Below are 6318 nucleotides of genomic sequence, written 5' to 3' on the forward strand. Positions count from 1 at the left end.
GTTGTCTTTGGAAGTCCCATGTTTCCAGTACTTTGGAAGAGAACTCTGCAGAAACATGTCAGGAGCAGAGTTCACAGTTGGATCAACAACTTTACAATGTCCAACACATTGAGGGTCAGGGAAAAAAAGAGCAAAGACATTCAGGCAGAAAAGGTCAGAGTGGTAAAAATAGGTAAAGCGAATTGGGCATGAACCTTGTTATGCACCGAGAATGGATAGTTAAAATAAGCCATGCATAGGTGCTGGACATAGGGGTGCTGAGGGTGCTGCCGCAGCCCCTGGCTTGAAGAGGTTTCCATTATATACAGGGTTTACAGTTCAGTTTGATTCAATGGCTCTCAGCACCCCCACTATATACATTTATTTCAGCACCCCTGAAGCCATGAAGCTGCTCCACTGTAACAGGGGGCAAAACTGTAGAATAGTAGTAAAATTCCACTGGAATCAGAGATAGAAAAAGTATTCAAGAGGCTGTTTTGAGCATTGAGGTAGTTTGCTAGATTAAACAAAATATGTAAATAAAAAAATACTTCTTGTATTAAGAAACTACATTTATAAGATCACTAGAAAAGAATCGGGAGCGGGAATTTTTGAAAATAGTTCTAATATCTATTGCAATTTGCCAAGGATTATGGAAAGACAACGCTGAGCTATTTTAGCATGCTAAAGTATTACCTGCGGAGGTCTGCTGACAAATGTTGAGACCGTGTAGTCAGAACTTTCCAGAAGTTCAGATTTCAACTACAATGGTCAATATTTTATGGTATGAATTAATAACAAATTGAATAATTCAATTCACACATAATATCATTGCCCCTTTTTGATCTAAGCCGCTAGTCAAAGTTCAGGGCCCTCAGGATGTTTCAGATGGAAGTAGAAATTGATGGAGTCTGGTATTTACTCTGATGCATTTTTGTTTATCTACAAGGGATGTAAGAAGTTCACCTCCAAATGCAGAAGGAACCAAGAACAAAAGGAGCAGTTTCTTAGCTTAAAGCCCCAAGCCTCTTTAGCCAAGAGACCCAAAAGTGCTCTCTCTAGCATTTTCCAGGGTCACAATATGTTCACAGGCTACTGCTTATCTTATTTGCCTTTCTTCCTCTGCCTCTCTCTGTTCTTGGCTTTTTCAGTCTTTTGCCTTTTCTGCCTTCCCTCCCACCCACCCAGCTATCCAAAACAATATTCAGCAAAGCGCTCCTGGGTGGGTTCACATACTCCTTTTTGTCTTAGGTGGGGACTTATGCTTACAGTTACATTAGTTGAACAGTGAGTTCACACTTATCAATCTCAATGGGGTTTTAATACAGTCCATAACAAAGATTCACCTAGCTCTTAACAACATAACACAGTAATATTATAATATATACTAATAATAACAGGAACAGAATATATTAGGTATCTGTAACAAGACTTAATTAATGGAATAGAAGAAAAGAAAGAATATTTACCCTATAATAACTGGAGTTCCATGGGATCTGTGGGTAATCACTGTGGCTGCACATGTGCTCCCAACTGAGGGCATAAGGGCTGGTGTGGACCAACCACCTCTCCTGTTCCTGCTCTACTGCAAATAGAAGAGGATCCGTGGACTTGGAGAACTCCAGTTAGTATAAGGCAAGTAACCTTCCTTTCTTCTTTGAGTGCTGGTCCCTATGGGAATTCTCTGTGGTGACTCCCAAGCAGTGTCTATTGAGGGTGAGGGCGCAAAGAAGTGCTTTGCACCATTATTCACAGTATCACTGAACCAAAGGAAACATCCTGAGCCAAAGTTTGAACCAGGGCATAATGCCCAGTAAGCCCATGATTGGAGCTCCAGGTTTCTGCTCTACAGATGTCCAAGAGTGGAATGCCTTGCAGCAAAGCCACCAAAGGAGCTTGTGCTCTGGCTGAATGAGCCCTGACAGAGGAGGATGCAGCTGGAAATCAATGTGGAGAGTCTTTGGGAAGAGACTTCCCCTTTCATCCTCTCAATGATGGAGATGAATAACCTCAGAGAGCTGCCAAAAGAGCTTCGTCCTGCTCACATAGAAGGTTAGATCTCTGTGTATGCTCAGGGAGTGGAGTTTCTTGTCCTCACTAGTGTTGTGAGGTTTTGGGTAGAATACAGGTAGCTGGACCATTCGGTTCAAGTGAATATCAGAAGAAACCATGGGGATAAACTTGGGGTGTAACCTCAGGCAGCCTTTGTCTCTGTAAAAGATTGTATAAGGTAGGTGCACCATGAGGGCCCTGAGCTCACCCACTCTCCTGGCTGAGGTAATAGCAGTTAGGAAGGCTACCTTCACTGAAAAGGCCATGGGCTTGAAAGGTGGCAGATAAGTGATGCTGCTGCTATCACAGGGAGAACGTCTTCCATTTGTCTGCATAGCACCTCCTTGTAGAAGGCTTCCTGCTATTGAGAAGAGTGGATTGGACCTCCTCCAACCTGGAATTGGGGTCTGCATTCCTGTGGTAGTTTTTTAGAGAACTCCGACAGCTTGTTGTAATTAATAAAGTCAGATATTGGCCTGGTAGTTCGCAATACTGAATAGTAGGCTGGCTGATGAAAAATTCTTTCTGCAAAAGAAATCTAGTCTCTTGGCGTCCTTGTCTGAGGGAGTGGACCTAGGATGGTGCAGCCTGATTTGCTCTGTGACCACACGGATAACAAGGGATTTCAGGTTAGCCTGGGAGAGAGCAAATATTCTGACTCTTTGGAGGGCACAAAGTACTTTTCCTTAGCCTGCTTTCAGGACCAGGCACAGATGACTGGTGTGTGCCAAATAGCTTGGTAGGTTCCAGTATGGCCTCAGGGATAGGGGGCGGCACTTTGGAAGGAGCAGAAGAGTGGAGAATGTCCAGGAGTTTATGGGTGGGATCCTGAACCTCTTCCAATTTGTTAACCCCTGCATTGCAGTGCAAGGTTGATATACCCCATCTCAGGGCAGCTGAGATTCCTGTCTGGAGGTGATCTGAGTTGAAAGCAGTGTCCAAGGTCCTTGTAATCGGGGGCTTGAAAGTATGGATTCAAGGGCCCCAGTATGGCCAGAGGTTGGGATCATAAGGGTGAGGATGCAGGCCCCATTGGGGGTACCAGTCATCCCTAGCCCAATAGTACAGGTCATGGAGATGCAGAAGGCTCTGGAAGCCTTGCCTAGGCTGATGTCTTGTGCCTGGACTGTTGGGGGAACCGTCAGTACCACCTCCTGTATGTCTGAGGAGTAGGAGCTCTCCAATTAAATAGGCAGAGCCGACAGTGCCGTCTGTCATAAGGCAGCGTGGCTGGAGGCATACACCAGCAAAATGTGCCCCCATACTGTCGGAACATCCACTGCACAGCTACTACATGGGACCAGCGAATGGCACATTGATGGAGTAGTGATATCTCTCAATAGAACTGGGTCTGACAGGCTCAGCAACAATTGCCAGGCCCTTGAGAAGGGCGTACTGAGGCCCAGCAGGAACGGAGCTTGCAGGAGTTTTATGCATTGGCTGGACCGCCGGTTTGAACTCAGGCACATTGGTCTTGGTGCGGTGCAATACCACCTGTGCAGAAGGTGAATGCTCCTTCCTATCCTTGCACAGTCCAAGAGTTGGTTCATCCTTCCTCCTTTATAGATGGTTTAAGAGCACTGGAAACTCCACGATCCCTGGACAGACACAATTGCTCTGGGGCACAGAGTCTCACCAATGGGAGAAGCAAGGCAATCCTTTTTTTAGCAGACTTATATGGTGATTTTTGTCTTTCTCTTTTTATGAGGGTGTTTCTCCATACCTTCCTCATGGCTTCATTTAGAGGAGTCCTTGGGTTTTCTGGAGGATTCCAAGCTGGAAAGCGGCAGCAGTGGTGGGATACTACCCAGAGGTTCAGATCGAAGAGATAGAGAGGGGTTTGGTCCTGGGTCAGACAGAGATCTCATAAAGAGCTCTGGGAGATGCTTATTGAGTCTGAACTCCCAAGACTGTGTAGTGGGGGGCAGGGGAGAAAAGAGTGGCAGATGTCACACTTTGAGGGAATGTATAATTCCTCAAGGCAATACGGGCAACTCTCATGTGGGTCACTCACAGGGAAGATCCAAGGGCAGGCCAGGCAGGACTTGAAGCTTGGAATCCTAGGCATACTAAATGCTCTGAAGATGAGGGAGCAAAAATAAATTGTGGGGGAAGCCCCTGATCTCCAAGCCATTTAAGACTTTACTAAGTGAACCATCTAATATAAAACAATGTAAAATTATTTACAGAGCTGACGTTGGAAAGGAATGCTAGAAGGCTATGAACACAGAAGGGTTCCATCCCAGACTGTGAACAGTAGAAGGGAACTGGAGAAGTGGTCAGTTCTTGCCATCCCTTATGCCTTCAGTTAGGAGTATGAGGCAGCAGGCAAGCATAGAGGAAACAATTTTTTTTTATTTGCTTATATATGGCATGAATAAATACAGATTTACAGATCCTAAAGTGCACATTTATCATCTTATATGAGGGGGAAATCATGCATGTAAATTGTGCATCTAAGTCATGAAATGGGCTACAAATGCAATAAAAAATAAGGTATTGAAAAGTTTAACAAATGGAGGGGGGCCCCCGAAGACACTTCTCGCCTGGGTGCCATTTGGACTAGGGCCAGCCCTGCCTAACCAGAGCTGAGTTCAGAGGAAAAGGACTAGCTCTCAGTCCCCGGAACACTTCACTGCAGCTGCTCCTCCTGTGACTGTAGTCCTGATACAAAGACGTTACAGTAAGAAAACTGCAGGGAGCTGGTGACTTGCATTCTCCCCTTCTCACCATACTTCTGTGCAGGCTTGATGCTCTTATGAGATCCTTTGAAAAGTCTAAAGACATAAAGGATCTGATCTTAAGCCCTCTCAAGTCAATGAAAAGACTGCCATTGGCTTCAGTGGGTTTAGGAGCAGGCCCATAATGTTCGGGGAATGGGATGGGGAGGGAAGCGTCTTCATGTTTGAAAGAAAAAAGGAGGCAGTTAGCTGTAAAAGATTACATTTTCATTTCGCTGGCACTTCACTTTGCACAGCACCTCTCAGAGAGAGAAAGCCAACTGTGAGCCTGAATTCTCAGTGACAGAGGGATTATAGAACAGCACTGTTTAATAAGCAGGCAAAGCCTCTTTAATTCCTTCTGTAAAGGGATTTTTAATCCCTTTCTCATGATACATCTTGATAACAAGAATACATGAGGGCGGCAACGGAGACAGAGTGTACAGAGCATCTTCTATTTTCTAAAGTTGCTGCTTGCTGCTGAAAGATTGCATCAGAAATCATTAAAGCTCGGGCTCCTGAGTTTGATGAAGTAGGGTAGCATCCTGAGAAATAATTTACTTGTGTAAATATTTGTTATCCAGAACATGGGGAAGTTCAAGGGCCGCATATTACCTTTGCTAGAGTTTATTCAAAATGTCACCAGTGTTCAGTTACTCTATATCAAAATGCCCAGATCGCTTGGGAGCTAGGTGCTTACATTCCATGGACAATATTTGCAAAACTGGTCCCTGAGGTTTGGGTGCCCAATTTGAGACACTTTGGGCCTGATTTTCAGAAATGCTGAGTACCTTTCACTGTAATAGAAAGGAAGGCTGCTTCAATGGTTAAGGCCCTGGCCTGAGACCGGGGTTCAAATCTTTGTTCTGCCAGCCTTCCTGTGTGACGTGGGACAGGTCAATTAAACTCTGTGTGCCTCCTCTTGTAAAAGAGATACTAGCACTTCCCTACCTCACAGGAGAGTTGTGAGGATAAACACACCAAAAACTATGAGGTGCTCGGTTATGATGGGAAAAGGTTCCATACAGACCATCTTAGACAGATAAAGCCAAAGTCAATGGACACTGCAGGTTCTCAGCCCCTCTGAAAATCACAGCCAAAGTATCTAAAGGCTGGCACCAAAAAACAAAACAAAACAAAAACAAAACAACCCCAACCAACCAAACACACAAATAACCGTCACTAAGATCAGTGGGCTACAGCTTAAAACTGTTACACCCAGGGCTTGTCAACATTAAAAAAAACTTGCACCAGTGTAAACTTGCACTACCATTGATTCAGGGTATGTCTGCACTGCAATCGGAGATGTGACTGAAACTCCAGCAGGCATACCAATGCAGGCTTTAATCTAGCTAGCACAGCTAAAGATAGCAGTGAAGGCACAATGCAGGTTTCAGCACGGACTGTCCAAGCCTACCTGGAACCCTAAGTATGTACTTACATGACTAGTCTACATCACGGTCCATGCTGCTGCATCTTCACTGCTATTTTTAGCCATGCTAGCTAGCTTAAAGCTTGGGCAGGTATGCCCACCCAAGCTGCAATCACACCTCTGATTGCAGGGTTG

Source organism: Chrysemys picta, chromosome 1 (genome assembly GCF_011386835.1).
Source record: "Chrysemys picta bellii isolate R12L10 chromosome 1, ASM1138683v2, whole genome shotgun sequence".
Lineage (NCBI taxonomy): Eukaryota > Metazoa > Chordata > Testudines > Emydidae > Chrysemys > Chrysemys picta.